Below are 18676 nucleotides of genomic sequence, written 5' to 3' on the forward strand. Positions count from 1 at the left end.
ATTTCTGTAGGTACAGCATGTCTCCGGATAATTATTTCTAACTGTCAAATTAACATTTGTCATCTGACGTAACATTTTTATTTTAATAAAATTACGAATTTGCGTATTTAGTGGAGTGCATATATACACTGTTTCCAATTAATTAGGTACCATGGGCATCAATTTGATTTACTGTAAAACAATTTTCCCATCAAATGAATTCAGGACCCACAATAAAAATATTTAGCTAGATAACAAAATGCAAAATTACAGCCCACAGAAATGCTCATCTTAATTTGAATAATATTTTCTCTATCATTTGTAGACTGTAAAAAAATTGAGTATGTTTTTCCGTTGCGATTGGCAGTCTATAAGAAACTGAAGTGAAATATCATCGATACAAAATCATTAGTTTTATGAAATAGAATTTGCTAAAACATCTTCACTTGGTTTTCTTCCCCTTCGATCTCAAAGACAAAAACATCGTTTTTACATAGGTTATCCATTAAAAAATTTCAATGGTTACTTAGAAAAAGTATAATCATTTTTTACAAACCAATATTTCCCTCTCATTTTCCTTATTGTGTTAATATGGACATGAAAGCATATAATAATTTGTATAACATTACGATGTCTCCACATCGATTAACTTGAATTCTAAACAACACTTGGATATGAGTGTACATGCATATTACAATAATAATTACTATTAACATATGAATGAGACACAGTTTCCCTGGTGATAAAAAAGGTTCAATATATTGATTTAACAAATTTATTAAAAACTTTTCAGATAATACGTATATACTATATTTGTTTTCGTTGCTGTTTAGGATTTATAACAGAATACAACGTAAATTTAATATAATTTTTAGTCGAGTAAATAATTTTCTTAATGACCTTCTAGACCGTAACATAAAGATATTTGAGGGTATACTATTTTCTCGCTTCTATTTCCGAAGGGTAAGCAAAACTTTTAAAACGACGAAAAAAGAAGTTTTCTCCTTGGAATCTCTATAAATTGAACATATTTTCTTGAACCATACCCTAGACCCAAGACCCAATTGACCCATGTTGCTCATTTACGAACTCACCTTACTTTTTACGTCCGAAGCACGCTATAAAATATTCAGCTTGATATCTCTTTTCGTTTTTGAGTAATCGTGATGACAGACGGACAGACACACGACAGACATACAGACAGACAACCGGAAATGAACATCTATACCAAAATTTTGTTCATAATCAATCATTTATACAAATCTATAAAAAGAATTTTTTTTTTAGTTTCAGATAAATTTTTTTATTGGACATTAATTATAATTATTCTTTTTAAAAAGTTTTGTATGATGCCTTCTTATTATTATTACCAGATATTACAAAAGTAAAAATAAATAAATAAAAAATACGATGAATGAAAGTTGTGTTTATTTGTTGGTTTATTAAAAATGTAAATTACATCATATAAAAAACCTTTTAAATATAAGATATTCCATTAAAATTGATAATATAATGATATGCTCTAAATTTGATTACACAATTATTATCAGTCAATTAAAATCGAAATCGAAGATGTATAGATATATATTTAAAAAAGATTTACCCTCTATTTCTGGTTTGTCTTACTCCTCGCTGTGGAGCAATAAAAAATGATTTTGATGTAACCATTTCGTACAGACATTTCTACAATAATAATATATTATTATTAAAAATACATTATTATTTATAGTTAATCTGACTGAATCTTGTTGAAAAGTTATCAGTTTAATTTATTTAATCTTAACAGTTTTTTTGGTTATTTACGCCAAGCTTTCATTTCGATCGTTATTTAGTGTCAGAAATTAATAAACATAAGTATCCGAATTTATTCTTACTCTTACTTTTTATTATCATTTATAAAAGATTCTTCAATCGAGGAGTGGATAATTATCAGTAAACTAAAATCGAAACCGAATATGTATGGATCAGGCATAGGCAAATGTGACTCAGAGAAGTCCCTCGGACTCCTAACTTAAAATACGAGTAAGACAGAGACAACATTTTTTTTTAACCTATCTCATTACTATTAGAGAAACTGAGATAGGTAGTAGAGTCGTATATCCGTCTCGCTTCCCCCTCTATGACCAATGTGGACTTGTATAACAATGATAAAATAAAGTTATAACAATGGTGCCTTCGACTTAAAATAACTCGCCCATGAAAAGAAATGAAAAAAGATTAACTCTCTATTTCTGGTTTGTCTTACTTGCTTGCAGTGGAGTAATAAAAAATGATTTTGATGAAACCATTTCGTTGAAAAATTATCAGCTTGATTAATTTTAATATCTGTCTTTTTGGTTAAATACACCGATAAAAATACGCCAAGCTTTCATTTCGATCTTTATTTAGTGTCAGAAATTGATAAACATAAGAAGTCGAATTTATTCTTACTTTTACTTTTTAGTTTCATTTATAAAAGCTCTTTTAATGGAGGAAACTACGCGCTTTGACGCAGATTTAGAAAACTTTTACAGTAAAAAATAGAGGAAGCACTGAAGCAGTTATTTGTACAGCAATATTCAATTTATATTTACATGATTATCTGCGTATCTTCTTGGAACGTACCCTACGAGCTGCTTCGTATTGTACATATTTTCATACCAACTAGGTCTAATAATACTAAAGGGGTGAAATCGAGCGGGGTAGTCTGAATGATCTGAAATTTTTCCGGTCCATAAAGAAATAATGAAAATACACTAATACTGTATACGCCAGGGACAAAGACATTGTTAGGTTAGCTGGTGGTTTTTAGTCTTTAAAATAAAACTTTTCAATATCTTAAAATTATTTTTTACTTTTTAGTCCACATGTAAATAATAAGCGATGTTGTTAGAATTTTAAACTATATCTTATGATTTAGTAAGCATTTAGTTTAAAGATTTGCTGCCTTAAAACGAAATTCAAATTTTTCTAATATTTGAGGTAGTCTCGTCAGAGGACATACAAGATAACATAATGAATTATAATACTTCAGAGATGGTTTCATAACATCAAACGCAGAAGAAGAATTTTATAAATGTACTGATAATACTTTTGTTGAATGCCTGATTCGTTCGTCGTTCGTCTCTCTTATAAGATTGTAATGTGAGTGGTTATTATAGAAGATATAATATATAATATATAAATAAAATCTATTGTATTACAAAATTTTAATTATTTATTATAATAATAGAAAATGTCAGTAGCTCTTCACGTAGTAGGTTTTTTTTTGTGTGTTCATGTCATATATAAAAATAAGAGTATATCTAATCTATCTTTTACCTATCTCATGTATATCGTCTACTGAATGATTCATTTTACTATAGGTCAACATTTATGCGTGACAACTTCTGATCTTTTAAAATCAAGAAGAATAAATTTGAGTCTTTATTTTTAAAATAAAGAATAAAATTATTAGTTACTGTACGATGCTTCAAAACAGGTTCATAAACTGCTCGAAAATGTTACATGATTCTACAATGTAAAACACTTCTAGAACAGATAAAATGATTTCCAGCATACAGAGTGTTTAAAAATGATAGAAAAACGTTTTCAATAAAAGCTGTACAGAAAGGACAGTAACTCGTTAAAGCTTGCAATAGATTTATCCATTCATTATTCTTCTAAAAAATGGTTTAAATTTTGCTGGATTAAAAGTAGGGCGTAAAAAATGAAGCTAGTTTAGTAAATAATGGAATTGTGAGGGTAGAGTGTTTATTGTGAGTATTAAAATTTGTGATTATGATCTTTACTAAAACTTGTTTTAAAGGAAGCCATAATTACTTCCGGTTCTGAACTCATGTGCTTAATGTGGTTTATAGTCTTAAAAAGTTTAAAACAAATATTAATAGTCTGCCTTTTTGGAATAGAGAAGTTAAGAATAAAGTAAATTGAGATAATAACTCTGGTTGAGTAATTTACGAAAATATTTTTTCATTTTCGTATTTTTTTCATTTTAAAATTTTGATCGGTTCTTAGGCAAGTTGATGGCCGCTATTTCCACACTCAGATAGTATTATACTTTACATATCAAAATGACTTTTTAAGTACAATCTTGTATTTTATTAAACTAAAATGTAGAAAATGAATTTTACCCTCTCGTTATATCAGAGTGCAAAAAAACTGGAGAATCTCAAATTAAAAATGTTCAAGGAAATAAAAATCATTGAATATTTATTAAATTTAATTAGCCTTAGTGTCCACTGAAGAGGAAAAGCGAAAATGTCCACTCAAGGAGAAACTATTTTTTTCATTATAATGAATTTATACCTTTCCATAAAAATAGTATTACATATTAATTATTTGATGTTTAACTGTCGTTTTTTTTAGTTGTTATAATACTTCAAAAAGTCAAAATTAAAAAAAAGTTAAAATTTTTATTACCATTAACATTCCTACCGAGCTTTTTCAATTTGTGGTCACATTGTACTTTCGATGTTAAAAGCGAGTAGCTGAATGTTACTATTTTCGAAAACAGAGATTTTTGTAAGGAATAACTTTTTTTTGTAAACCTGACAATAAAATAGTTTTCCATATGTGGCCAACTTAAGTCACCCTGTATGTATTGTCGGACGATTCAAACTCGTGTGCAACTATTTTGATAACAAAATCAATTAACAAGTGAAGTTGAAAAAAAAGGTTGCAAAATAGGTTACAAATTATGGTTTATAACAAATAACCCAATACATTATTATACATTTACATAACCATTTTCTGTCACCACCACAAACTTGATAGATATAAAGAATACCTTCTAGTTGAATTAGTTGAATCACATGATTGTAAATTACGAATATTTCTTTATACTTGATTGCGTTTCATGTTTAATTAAAATTTTTTTTTTTTTGGGTGTCGTATAATAAAATTGAAGAATTTTTTTGTAAGTTATGTTCTGGAATTGGTTTTATTGCTTCAATAGAAGGTTTGAATGAATTGTAAATTCATTCAAACCAAAACACCATTTGTAAGATCGTTTACACCCTTACACCGGTTACATCGTTTTTGAAACTGTTTAAACCAGGCATGGGCTAGTTATTTTAAGTCAAAGCCACCATTGTTTTAACTTTATTGGGTGTCATAAACTTTATTGGATGTCCCTTTATCCAAGACCGAATTGCTCCTAGAGGAGGAAGCGAGACAGGTATACGACTCGTCTACTATCTCAGTTTCTGTTATAGTAATGAGATAGGTAGAAAAAAAATGTTGTCTCTCTGTCCTACTTGTATTTTTGGTTGTTACTTGCTAGGTTGTCACTATCTTACTCGTATTTTAGATAATAAAGTATGAGTGTCTTCTCTAAACCACGTTTGCTCATGCATGGTTTGCACGATTTGTCTCAGCAAAAAATTTTTCTGGGGTTAATTTCGTCAATTAATTCGATAGTTAATTTTACTTACTTTTTTTTTTTTGGTTTTCTATTTTGGTTTAATTTTTCTATCCTTTTTAAATGTTCAATTTAGATGTTCCTCCGAACGGAATTTGAAAATATGCACGAAATGAGAATATGTAGAAAAAGTAAGCATAAAATTCAATTTTAAAAGAATTGCAAATTTAATTAAATTTTTTTAAAAATTACTTTTTAAAACAAGCTTCTTTTCTGAGTATGATGCAATGTTTCCGCCAAATTAGGATTACTTTAACTGTTAATTTTATTTCTTTTTTATGCTTTATTGTGTTTGCGAATAAAAAATTCTAGCAAAAATGACTTTTTAAAGCAAATTTCCTTTCAATGACTGACATTTTCTTAATAAGTGATATTGATTTCTTTTCTTAATTCGTAAAGCTAAACAATTAATACAATTAATATTTACATTTGTCGAAGTTATTTTCAAAATATACAAATGAGTTTTTTTTGCATTCGGTATTTTTATAATAGGGTGAGGTGTAGTACCTAGAGTGAAATGTACCCTGCCTGACAGCATTTCTATTTAAATAAGTGAATTTTATCAGAATGCTGAAGGTTGATTGCCAATGTGGTTTTATTTCCTAATCAACTAAAAATAAATTGGTTTTGCGAAAAAGGAAAGTTAGAATTTATTCCATTATTTTAGTTTTAAACATAACGTTAAATTTTGAGGAGGTAAAGTTTCGAATACGCATATCGATTTACATCCAACACCATCTTTAAATCTTACAACATAATGTACCATTGATATAACGTTCCTCGTTCTTCTTAAGTCATTAAAAATAACAGTTGAAGCTGCTACTGGATGCTCAGAGTAGTGGATGCCTGTAACAGAAGCGTGTAGGGTTTTTAATGTTCCATCACTGATCCATTATCTCATGCTGTTTCCTAGAGTCACTGTAACGATTACATGTTACAGAAAGCGTCTTCACGTACAATCGGTGAATCGGATTTATGGAACACAGTTTAAACTATCGTTCATACTGTTTTATCGATAGTTATTTGCTATTTAAATTCCCCAAGAAAAATATATTGTTGAGGAATAACAAAGCTATGGACAGATAATTTCCATGGTGATATTTAAAAAAATGGCTTTAAAAAGACGTATATGTTAATGTTTATTCTAGGTACTACATCTTCCCCTAAACATAATATATAATCATTTAATGGTATTCACTAATTAATTAATTATAATTTAATCTTGTTATTCATTCTTTTGATTGTATTCATTTCATGAATTATTCAATTTAAATGATATATAATCATTTGTTTATTTATTATAAATCAATATAATGTTATTTTTCATTTAATAAAAATTTTATATTCTATATAAAGCTTAAGAAATGTTATTTGTTCATGTGTTAATTATTTTTTTTGTGGTTTAGAATTATATTGATTGATTACTAAATTTTATAAATGAATGTAATTTGGCGACCGTGTGAATCTAGTTCCCAAATGCAGCCTCTGCAAGTTAGAAAACCTGCTTCATAATTTGAAATACATTTTATATACAAGGTGCGTTGTTTTAATCGATCAAAAATCCTAAAATAACCTGATAAGTCCCCGGTCTGACACATAGATGGCGTCGCTAGTATTAAATGCATATTATTTTTATATAGTACCAACCTTCAAATGATTCGTGTCAAAATTTGACGTCTGTAAGTCAATTAGTTTGTGAGATAGAGCGTCTTTTGTGAAGCAACTTTTGTTATTGTGAAAAAAATGGAAAAAATGGAATTTCGTGTTTTGATAAAATACTGTTTTCTGAAGGGAAAAAATACAGAGTCCGGAAACTCATTATCAAGCCAAGTTTTTGCTTCCACTGTATTTTTTCCCTTCAGAAAACAGTATTTTATCAAAACACGAAATTCCTTTTTTTCCATTTTTTTCACAATAACAAAAGTTGCTTCACAAAAGACGCTCTATCTCACAAACTAATTGACTTACAGACGTCAAATTTTGACACGAATCATTTGAAGGTTGGTACTATATAAAAATAATATGCATTTAATACTAGCGACGCCATCTATGTGTCAGACCGGGGACTTATCAGCCAACCTATTAGAGGGTGGTATTTTATAAATGACGTGAAACAAAAATCCTTCAATTTTTCCAAATCATTTTTTTCATATCATCAAATGCTTCTTAAAAATGTATCACTTTTTGAAATGATAAAAAAATAATTTGGCAAAATTGATGGGTTTATGTTTTATAGTGTTTTTAAAATCGCACACTTCTCTGCCCCAATTTGTAAACGAGTTATAGCATCTGGTTCATGCAAAGGTTATCGAAAGAGGAACATCATATTAAAGCATCTTATTTGACTTATTTAATAATCATTTCAAATTCCTAAAACTTAATATTTTTTACTTGAAATATTTTTTCGAATATCGAATACACTTTTGGACGAAATGCAACTTAAATTAATCAGTCATGACCCAATTTATATTGTAAAAATTGAAAATTGAGCTTACTTTATGGGTCATTATCAATAACGCAAATCGATAAACTTCCAACTTTTCCATTGCCCTTGATAACTTTCAGAAAAAAAGTAATTTTATGGAGAGTGTTCTTATATATGTTTCAAGTGCAAGTTGAGGGTTCCGTATCCGAAAAATTAAGTAATTAATTGAGTAATTTTCGATCACTTCTTTATATTCGTATTTTTTACTAATTTGCATGTGTTAAATTTCAGTTCGTTTATTACGCAATTATTTCTAATTTTTTGAATTTATTGATTCCAATTATCAATTTAGATGAATAAGTATATACTGAAATGAAATGAAATGTAGCCTTGTCAAATGTCGCACCAACATGAATTAATCAGCAAGTATACCTGAATAATTCCATACTACCATTTTGATTAATTCAATGTCACTTAATAATTTTACTTTTTATTTATAATTTATGGCATATTAATTATTATATAGATCGTTAAAATAACTGCTTGTGGTACAAAATAATTTTTTTCAAATTGCAAAGTAATGTAAATAATTCTCATTTCCGTTGGGAATAATTAAAAATAAAGTTTTGTGCGTATTTTTGTAAAATAATTAAACTTCATGATCATTAAAAATCTTTTAGTTTTTTAAATTTCAAAAATTTTAATTGAATTGATTTTATAAAGGGTGTATTGTAGGCCCCGATGAATCTCGGAGATCAAATTTGTCAAAATAAATCGAAAAGCGTAATTTTGGTGGTGAAAAGGGGATGATAGTTTGTATGAAAATTCGTCATTTATGAATTAACTACTTAACCGATTTTAAAAATTATTTCACCTATAATAAGTGACAATGCAGAGATATCGTAATGTTCGGTTCGATTTTAGTCCGTATCTCAATAACTATTCGACCAGCCGTCAAATGCATTTTTGTACTTTTTGGGTCAAAATTACCTTATATACTGAATTTTATCAAAATCGGAGATAGCAAAAATTTTTCGATTTTTTGCATTTTTTTAAGTACCCCTTTGAAAAAATCGTGAAAAACGAAAAAAATTTTTATTTTGGAATTTGATGAAACTCGATGGAAGGGGTAATTTTAATCCAAAAAGTATAAAAATCATTTTAATTTAATGATTGGACCTATAGAAAGTTACAATGTCAGCGAGTATCATGGGCAAAACTGCATTTTCAAAAAAGTTACGAGTTCAATTAAAATTTTGAACAAAAGGGTGGATAAATGAGGGCTATAACGTGATAGTCTAAAGGAGAAATTACCCAGCAAAGTGGGCGGGTATCGGCTAGTTATACATAAATAAGTTATAATTCTCAACCAAATGCGTTCGTTCTATTTTTTTGTTGTGGTGTTTAGATGCAAAACACGAATGATTAAAAATAATTGCAATAAAATATTTATTACATAATTGAAATATTATATTAATATAAATTTTATTTGCAGATATGAAAATCACTTCAGGCTCATGTTTCTAATTGGTAAGTTTCCTTTTTGTCTCGTATTTAATTGGGCTATTCCAATTATTTTTAGTTAAGGTACTTATTTATGTACGCAAATTAAATCAGGTAACGATATTGACAATGATAGGCGATTAGTATGAGCAATCATAACCAACTTATAGCACAGACAATAGTGATTTTGAATCGCTTCTCTTAACATTATTTTTAAGCTATTATGTGTGAAAGTCCAAAAATGTTCTAGAAGAGTTTTGCTATACTTGACGTGCTATAAGTTTTTTAATGTGTTACCCAGTTTCAGTGGATAAAAGTCTACAAGAAATGTTAAAAAATCCTGTGCAGTTTTTTAGATGCATACCTGTGAATTCTGTAAATCTAAGTCAAATGTAGTCGCACTTATTATGAGCGTTTTTCTATTCATTTACAGGAAGAATATTCAATTATTGTATACTTGTGACTCATCAGATAACAATGACTGGTAGTTCCTTATGTATGTAGGACACGATAGATAACAATATAACAATAAACAATAATAGATATAATTGTGACCATTCAGACCATTGGTAGATGATATTTCTCTAGTATGTAAAAGATACTAAAGTACTATAGTCGTACTGTGGTATAAATATTCTATCGGTTATAACTTGGTAAGTGGGTGTATTTAAGTACATAGTACACTCTACATCTACAACATTATATGTTTGTTATCAATAATAGTATAAAATGACAAATGCTAAACTTGTACACTTCAGTTAAAAGAAAATTGAATAGGATTGCTGTAATTTTTAATCGAAGGATCTAACTCTTTTCATTATGAAAATGTGACAATTTTTGGAACAAAATCTACTGTTCACATGATGCAAAATGAAAATTAAGTCTAACATTTTAATATAATAAATGATCCTTAGGTTAGGTTAGGCAAGGTTAGGGGACATCCATAAATTACGTGAGCTAAAGGGGGGAGGGTCAAAAAAATCGCACTTAATCTTATTTGAACGGAGGAGGGGTTAAAATCTAAAAAATTTCATGCCGTCAACTTCAGATTGGAGACGTCGCCAAAAAAGGACTGACTGAAAAGAGTCCATCTTCTCATGGCAAGAGCTGGGGAGTGACAAAGAAGATAACAGACGTTTTCTCCTCCTCCCCACTGTAATAGCGTCTGCAGTTATCGTGATGTATTCCTTGGCCTTACCGTTCAGGGTGCCTGCCATCTAGTCAGTGTCCTGCCATAGCCGCAATTACTTTGCTTCTAAAAGCCCTTTGAAGCCATTTAAGATCTTCAGAACACCTATGATTGTCCTCTGACCAAATCTATCTTGTAGTACCAAATTGGATTCCTTCATCATTCTACGATTCTTAAGATATCCACCTCATTCAGGACCAGCTTGCGGTTTTCAAAAGAAACTCTTGGATGCCTGGTGATGCTTGTGTCCGACAACTTTGTGCCATTTCTAGCAAGCTCGCTGCCTTTTCAATTCCCTGGAATGTTTCTGTGTCCTGGTATTCATATTAGGCTAACATTCATTTGTTCCATCCGCTTATTTAAGGACGTTCGGCGGGCCTGAGCTACCTTTGTGTATCATTGCCTACACGACACTATTTTCATTACATTACTTCTATACATATTATTTCCAATTTATTATCTATCAACTTACATAACCACGTAGGTTAAGAACCTGTAATGTGTGTAATATAAAAGAAACGTCAAAACTCTGTTTATTATTTGACAGAGAACCAATTATTTGAACTTGAATGTAGCATTCGCAAACATAACATATATTTTCATGTCTTCTCATTTCATAAAATGATGATTATTATGATTATTGCTTTTATTATTGTGATTATAATTTGAACAATAGCGGAGATGATGGAAAAGTATGTCCTGATATTGACATACTTTTAATCATGTAATAATACGTTACTACTGCTTATGATGACCTCAAAGTTAGCCCTCTTATCCTACGCAATTCTAGTTTTTTTTTTTAATGTGACTAGCGTTTATCCGTAGTTTTACTCGCATATTATCTCGAGTATTATAATTTGAACAATAGTGAAATAGATGAAGAAATGTATGCTGATATTGACGTACTTTTAATCATGTAATAAAACGTTACTACTGCTTATGATGACTTCGAAATTATACCTCTTTTCCTAACCAATCAAAAGCTTATTATATTACAAGCGTTTATTAGTGGCTTTGCTGGCATTTTCTCATGATTGCAGAGAGAAGTAGATATTATTTTTCAATAAGCTGCTTCAAGAACACAGAATACTATTATTCATTATATTATGTACTTTTGTCAAATCGTAATTTGGGTATCTCTGTACCAAAAAATCGGATCAATCTGAAGATAGACCAAGCGCTAGATAGAGTTGAGTGTGCAAAATCCGAAGACCATATTTTGTCAATTGATTCTTGTTCAGAAAAGCTTATATATTAATATGCCGGATGTTGCCAGAAACCCTATTGGTCCAATTTTTTTTATATCCCTTCCTCAACCCAGAAACAATTATATGCCAAATTTTTGAATCAAATATACATATCCGAGAATTTTTGGGTAATTGTACGTCAAGAAGGCCATTTGTGATTTTTTCTTGAAAAGGTAGGTAATTTAATTATCTACAATAAAGGTTATTACCTTTTTTGGTCTAAAGTGCACAGTTATGGATATATAGCCTAAAACGGTTTTCCTTAAAATGGAGGCACTTCCACCGCCTATTTTTGTAAGGATTTTGTGCATTTACATTCCGAACGTCATACTGAACCTGTTTAAATAGAAAAATAACTCCTGTAGTTTAGTGAATTATGGCTAAGAGTCTATATAACCTGTAGTAAAGTAGCTTTAGCAGATGCACTTTATACAATGAGGGAGTTAACTTTACGCACATCTACTTATGTCTATATTATATTGTTGAATATAATAATATTTATAATAGCAAATAATAATGTCAGTATATCAATTGTATTTGATTTGTTTGGTTTTATATTCAATGTTACAAATATTAGTACAGCCACCAAAAGATTTGATACAATGAAGATTTTTTTAGAAATTGGAAATGATTCTGATTCGAAATTTAATTATCTACCGATACTGTATACTTAATTTCTATCAAAATTGGAAATACGAAAGCATTTATTTATCAAAATTTGCTACTTGTTTCCCGTTGTTAGACAATAATATTACATAAAATTACTTCTCTTATATTCTGTTTATGCTCAAAAAGTTACAAATAAGGATAATTAAAAGGTCCGATGTAGCTTATAATGGAAGACTCAGGCCAAAAAAAAATTCTTTGAATTTACTAAAGCTGATAATTTGAGGTTTGGTTATAGTAGTTGTGTACACACATATACTGCGGCCAGTCAAGCGAACGATAGAACAGGGGTCAGATGTATGCTATCGAAACATGTACGTTTTACGTGGTACTAAAATGAATTTACTAATGCTGAAAATTATTATACAGATTGTATATTGCATATAAATAACAGTTATGATTGTCAGTCAGTTAGGTGTTAGAACAGAGCTGGTCAGTCAGCTCTTATTTATGAACAATAAATCATTTATGATTTTCGGATCAGATTCATTTATGATTTTCGTAGTATTTAAAGGAATTTTTTAAAGCTGCAAATTGTTATACAGCTTGTATATTGAATGTAGATAACAGTTATGACAGTCAGTCAGTTAAACAATAGAACAAGGCTGGCCAGTCAGCCCTTATTTTTGAACAACAAACTGAACTGATTCGTTAAAGTCTTCTTCAAGTGATGGAGTATTATCTATATTTTAGAAAATCGTAGCCAAATAGAAATCGCCAAATAGCCAAATAGAAGGGTTTGTTTCAAAATATTGAATCGTTTTAAACTTTTCGTACACTCCTTGTATAATGTGTAGGTGTGTTATTATCATTCCTTGTTCATATATGATGTCACGGAATAAATATTGGTTAAAAAAAGATTGTGATCGATAAACTATAACAAACAAGTATATATATAACTTATATATTGTTTTACCATGTGTTTTTGGTTTCACATATGTAACAAACAAAAACATTTTCAATCTTATAAATTCTTCAACTTTTCTTGTCTCTGGTTTGTTTTTGGTCTGAAGTAAAGCCACATGCTATGAAAAGAAAATATCACAGACTTATACAGGGGTGGTTTTATAAGTTGAGATATGCTTGAAAATCGAAAATAAATTTTATAGATAAAAATGCTTTAACCAAAAAATGTTGGGTCTATATAGGCGCACATCTTACGCAGACATTAAACTCGATCCAGGTTTTCAAGCTCAATGAAAAGCTCACTATTCCATATCTGGTAAATAGATATATGAACACTTTTGTATGTTTGAGGATATATGTTTTGTAAACTACTTTCGCTTCCTTACGCAAATTTAGCTTTTTCCGAAAGGTTTTCAAAAGTTTCTTCCGAAATTATAAGACATGGAAGGGAAGCTTAACATATTTGGAGGCAGTTTCAAGTTATTTGTTTAGTGTGGCTAACCATGTGCAGATTTAAAGTCACTTTGATTCCATGACTGTACTAATCTACTTATGAAAATTGGATTTAGAAATTAGTTGATTGCTACTATTATTTAAATTATTTTATAAATATTGTTGTAATACATGCGATACACATCATGTTTGTCCTTGAAACTTACATAAAGTATTATTCATATTCGTCAAGATAAATAAGTGATTACTCGGTAATGGACAATTAAACGTTTTCGAAAAGTATTTCCAATAAATAAAACGGAAGTACATTTTTTATAAGTTGGAGTAATTTCTTTTCATAGGCAACATTAATTAATTTTCAGTAAAAAAATAAAAATAAAAAGAATCTGAACATCGAATAATTGCTTCACTTATTTGCTCAGTATGATATGACGCCACAGACACAGTTAAAAATACATACTGATAACACCGGTCAAACTGATAACACCACTCTTTTAGGTTCAGGGGTAAAAAAAGGGATTAAAAACAACTTCAAATAAAATCACGCTTTTATTCAAAACATATTATGATCAAAGAGCGGGTGCCTTAGATATATGCATGTATAATTTTTTTTTTTTTGGTACAAAATCCTACCAATAAATATTCTATGAACGTAAGAAAAACCAAGGAAAATTTCTCATCGATTGGCTGAACATATCTCATTTATTATATCCATTGGAGGAATTCTAACAGAATACTTTCTTTTCATAATAATATAGATTTTTCAAATGAAAAACTGGAGTATGTAAGCCAGTAATATAAATTGTATTTTATGGATTTTGAATAACTTTTTATTCATTCATTGTTTGAGAAAATGAAAAATATAACTAAAAAGTAGAAGAGTGTGTTGTACTAAATGAATATTTACTATGATAGATTTAAAAAAATAGAAACGCATTCACATATTTTACCTGTGTAAAACAATCCTTACCATTATTTCTAGTGTTATAGAAAGGGGATAACCGAAAGCAATCTTTATCAATCCTCACTTTTAAACCCAGCGAAGCGGGTGGGTATCACTCTATTATTGTATAAATACATTAATTGTAATTCAAACACATGTCATCAACTTTGAGAAAACTACATTATCATTAAGGTGGTGAAATACACGTTTGTGAGAGTTATCACATCCTTTGGGGTAGATTTCAGTTGGATCTAGAAAAGTCTACCTAGGGAGTTATTGTATTAGATGGATTGAGAAATCCAGCGTCAGATTAAAATTTTTGGTGCCCTACATTTTTATAGCATGATGCCCTGGTTTTTCATTTTATATTTGCTTTTTATAGCTAAATAGTTACACAATTTTCAAGGCATAGTGGCTGAAATACTGTTTACTTGGCTTTTAATAGCGTTATCCCTGATAATACCGTCAAAATTGACCATGGGCAATATAATAATAGTAATAATAATATTATTATTATATATATGGTAAAGCGGACAATTTCGAAATAGAGGGGAAAAATTAGTAAAATTAGACCAAAATTTCTGCCCGTTTTGATTGATATAGTATATCTGCTAGCATTACGTAACATTTGTGCCGTAGTTAGAAACTTATTTGGCAAGGAATTATTCCCCTTTTCTTCCCTTTTATCTCAAAATTTTTTGGCCATTTGTATATGCCCCACGAGAGAAAATGCTCCACATCGATTCAGGACCTTATTTACCACGCGGCAGAAAGTTAGAATTATTGGATTTTTTTACGCGTCGTATCCTAGCATACATGCTTTTTTTCCTAATTAAACGTACATTTTTTTACCAGAAATTTAAAATCCGATGCCTTTTTTGCGTTGAGGCCTTAGAGCATGGTCTGGTATTCCTTATTATAAATCCACCACTGAATAATATTCTTATTTGCTAGGTGGATACAATTAATTAAAAGTTATTGTGTATTACATTACTCATTTGTGAAAATTCGAGCTTTTAATCAAAACATGTTGTTCGTAAACTACCTTACATACTTTTGCTAACATCATATAAATTATGTAAGTGGTATTCTCGATTTTTAACCTCTACCGTTTCCACGTTGTATAATTTCAATGCTTGTAACAAAATATTCTCAACAATGTATAGAATAAAGCCATAGAAAACTTAAAATAAACTCAAACTTTTTAAAATAAAACATTAGCACACATATGTACGTGCTCACTGTTTTTTTTTTTATCCACAAAAGTTCTCAAACAGGTGAAGAGTATAATTATGAAGTTTATAATTTATATACCTTTACTCCTTTTTTACAGGTTTCAATTCACGAGCAGTAGATTTGCTGTTGCAGAAATAGTCGAATCATTTTAGCATTTCAAAGAGAATTTTTTGTACCTCGACTTATCGGGTCAATTTTTTTTAAATTACCAGGAAAGTGCATGCATTAAAATCTTCATCTTACTTGGTGCCGCTAGAAAATTTGGACATTGCTATGGGCTACATAGGCTAAATATCTATATTTCATTTTTGAGGTGATTTTTGAAAACTTTAAAAATATTCTACTAAATGGGCCAGAGACGTAACTCGGGGATTTTCAGGATCGCTAATCACTATTCCGAAACCAAAATTTCGATATACTCTCCCCCTTCTGGGGTCATTCGCTTCGCTTGTCCAAAATAGCAATGTTCTGTAAATATTCAACAAAATGGACCAAAAAAGTATACTCGGGGGTTTTGGGGTCGCTGATCACTATTCCGAAACCAAAATTTCGATATACTCTCCCCCTTCTGGGATCATTCGCTTCGCTTGTCCAAAATAGCAATGTTCTGTAAATATTCAACAAAATGGACCAAAAAAGTATACTCGGGGGTTTTTGGAGTCGCTGATCAGGATTCCGAAGTGAAAATGTGAATATACTCCGATTCCCTTTCTAGGGTTATTCGCCCTTGATGACCCAACACAGAAACTGAAACACAGAAACAACACTCTGTAGATATTCAACATAATGGGCCAAAAAGGTATACTCGGGGGCTTTCGGGGTCGCTGTCACGGTTCTAATTCGAATTTCCGTAAATATTCAACAAAATGGGCCAAAAAAGTTTTCCCGGTGCTTTTTGAGTTCATCACATGCTGGTCCAATACAGCAACTATAAATATTCGATAGAATTAGTAATTATGTTAGAGGAAGGGAACGCATATCGGAATTCTGACTTCGGAATCGTAATCAGCAACCCTAGAAGCTTCCGAATATACTTTTTTACCCGAATATACTGCAGAGGATAATCTGTTTCAGGAGGAGGAGGGGGTTTATATCGAAATTCGGAATTCGAATCGTGATCAATGACCCCAAAAACTCTTGATTTTACATTTTGGATCCATTTGTCGAATATTTACATGTTTCAACGAGCAGGATGCACTCCATACTGGTTTGGACCAGCAGGGGGAGAATTACCTCAGAAGGTGGGTGTATATTTGAATTCGGAATCGTGACCAAAGATCCTTAAAACCCCCGGGGTTTGTTTTCCTTGCCCATTTTTTTAAAAAATATTTACATACATAATATTGCTGTTTAATCATGATCAACGACCCCGAAAACCCCCGAGGGTACTTTTTTGGCTTATTTTGTTGAATATTTTCAAAGTTTTAAAATTTTCAAAAATCACCCTAAATATGGATTCCAATAATTGGTTTATTTGGCCAATAGCATTGGTCAAACTTTTTAGCACCACCAAGTTAGATGTAAATTTTGATCTATGCACCTTTCAGAACATTTAAAAAACTGACCCAATAGGTTTAGGTACATAAACATTCTTCATTTTACACTTTTTCGTCTAAAATGATTCGTCTAAAACAACTATAATAGTTTTGTCTCTAAGGTATATTTTTCGTAGTCAACTTGACAACACTAATGATGTTAATGTGCAGTATATGTAGCGTTGAAAATTGCATTTTGCAATTTAGTTTCCCACTGCCGTTTGCTCTCTCTCATACCCTTGTGTTTTTAAACTTTGTTCATAAATACTAACAATGCTCTGTTTAAAGGATATAGCTAAGCTCACAAATTAATGAATATTCAATTGATGAAATTTTATCTTACTTAAAAAATATATACCAACAGTTTTTTTCCGGCGGAAAGGCTTTCTTTATAAGAGGTAAACCTACCATTCTTTTAAAAGGCAAATGTAGTAATAGCAAAGTCGTGTGAATAAACTTATCGAACGAAAGAGGCTATTAAAAATTTGTTCTATGGGTAAAAAAGCATAGAGAATGATCTCCATTTTGAGTAAATCTTCGTGTATCCGTTGAACCTTTGTTACCGTCTAGAATATAGTGAAAAATATTTAATTTAAATATTTGTTGAGTTATTAAATGCTCGATTTAATTTATATTTTATCCGTTAATTCTAAAAATAAAATCTTTTTTTTATATTTTCAGATAATAGCAGCCTATTTAACATCATAAATGCATTTATCGAAATGTAAGTTTTTATTGCTTCAATTTTTATTGTTTAGTTTAGCTGATTTTATGAAGCGTTACATACATCAGCAATTTAATCAAATAAATCAAAATAACCGTTATTTTGGTATTTTAACCGCGTTTAATTTTTATTGGTCGCATATCGTAAGTTTGAGACCCAATACACATTGACAATAATATATTATTGAATTAGTAAACTCAATTTTGTTTTTAGATTTTTTACCTTAAACATTATTTTAATATAATTATGAGAATATATCTTCTTAGATCTAGCAAGCATTACAAAAAATTCCTAGGCTTAGTTTGCGACTACTCAACGTAAAGTCACTTTTTATATTTTTATCACCCTAAAAAATTTCAGCTTGATATCTCTTTTCGTTTTTGAGCTACCGTGTTTACAGGCGGAGATACCGACAGACAGACGGACAATCGCAAATGGACTACTTAGGTGATTTTATGAACAGCTATAT

At 30.0% G+C, this 18676-nt stretch overlaps 1 protein-coding gene across 2 annotated transcripts in view; it reads left to right on the plus strand.

The window, feature by feature from the left end:
* Positions 1 to 18676, plus strand: part of LOC123292368 (beta-1,4-glucuronyltransferase 1-like) — a 160969-nt gene that overhangs the window by 27334 nt on the left and 114959 nt on the right. The window contains exons 2-3 of one of the 2 annotated variants that reach the window (XM_044872996.1): positions 9301 to 9335; positions 18165 to 18207. The gene's annotated coding sequence lies outside the window, so the exon portion shown is untranslated. The remainder of the gene's footprint in view (positions 1 to 9300; positions 9336 to 18164; positions 18208 to 18676) is intronic. The other variant, XM_044872997.1, reaches the window with a different exon arrangement.

The sequence above is a fragment of the Chrysoperla carnea genome, chromosome 2 (genome assembly GCF_905475395.1).
Source record: "Chrysoperla carnea chromosome 2, inChrCarn1.1, whole genome shotgun sequence".
In the NCBI taxonomy this organism is placed as follows: domain Eukaryota; kingdom Metazoa; phylum Arthropoda; class Insecta; order Neuroptera; family Chrysopidae; genus Chrysoperla; species Chrysoperla carnea.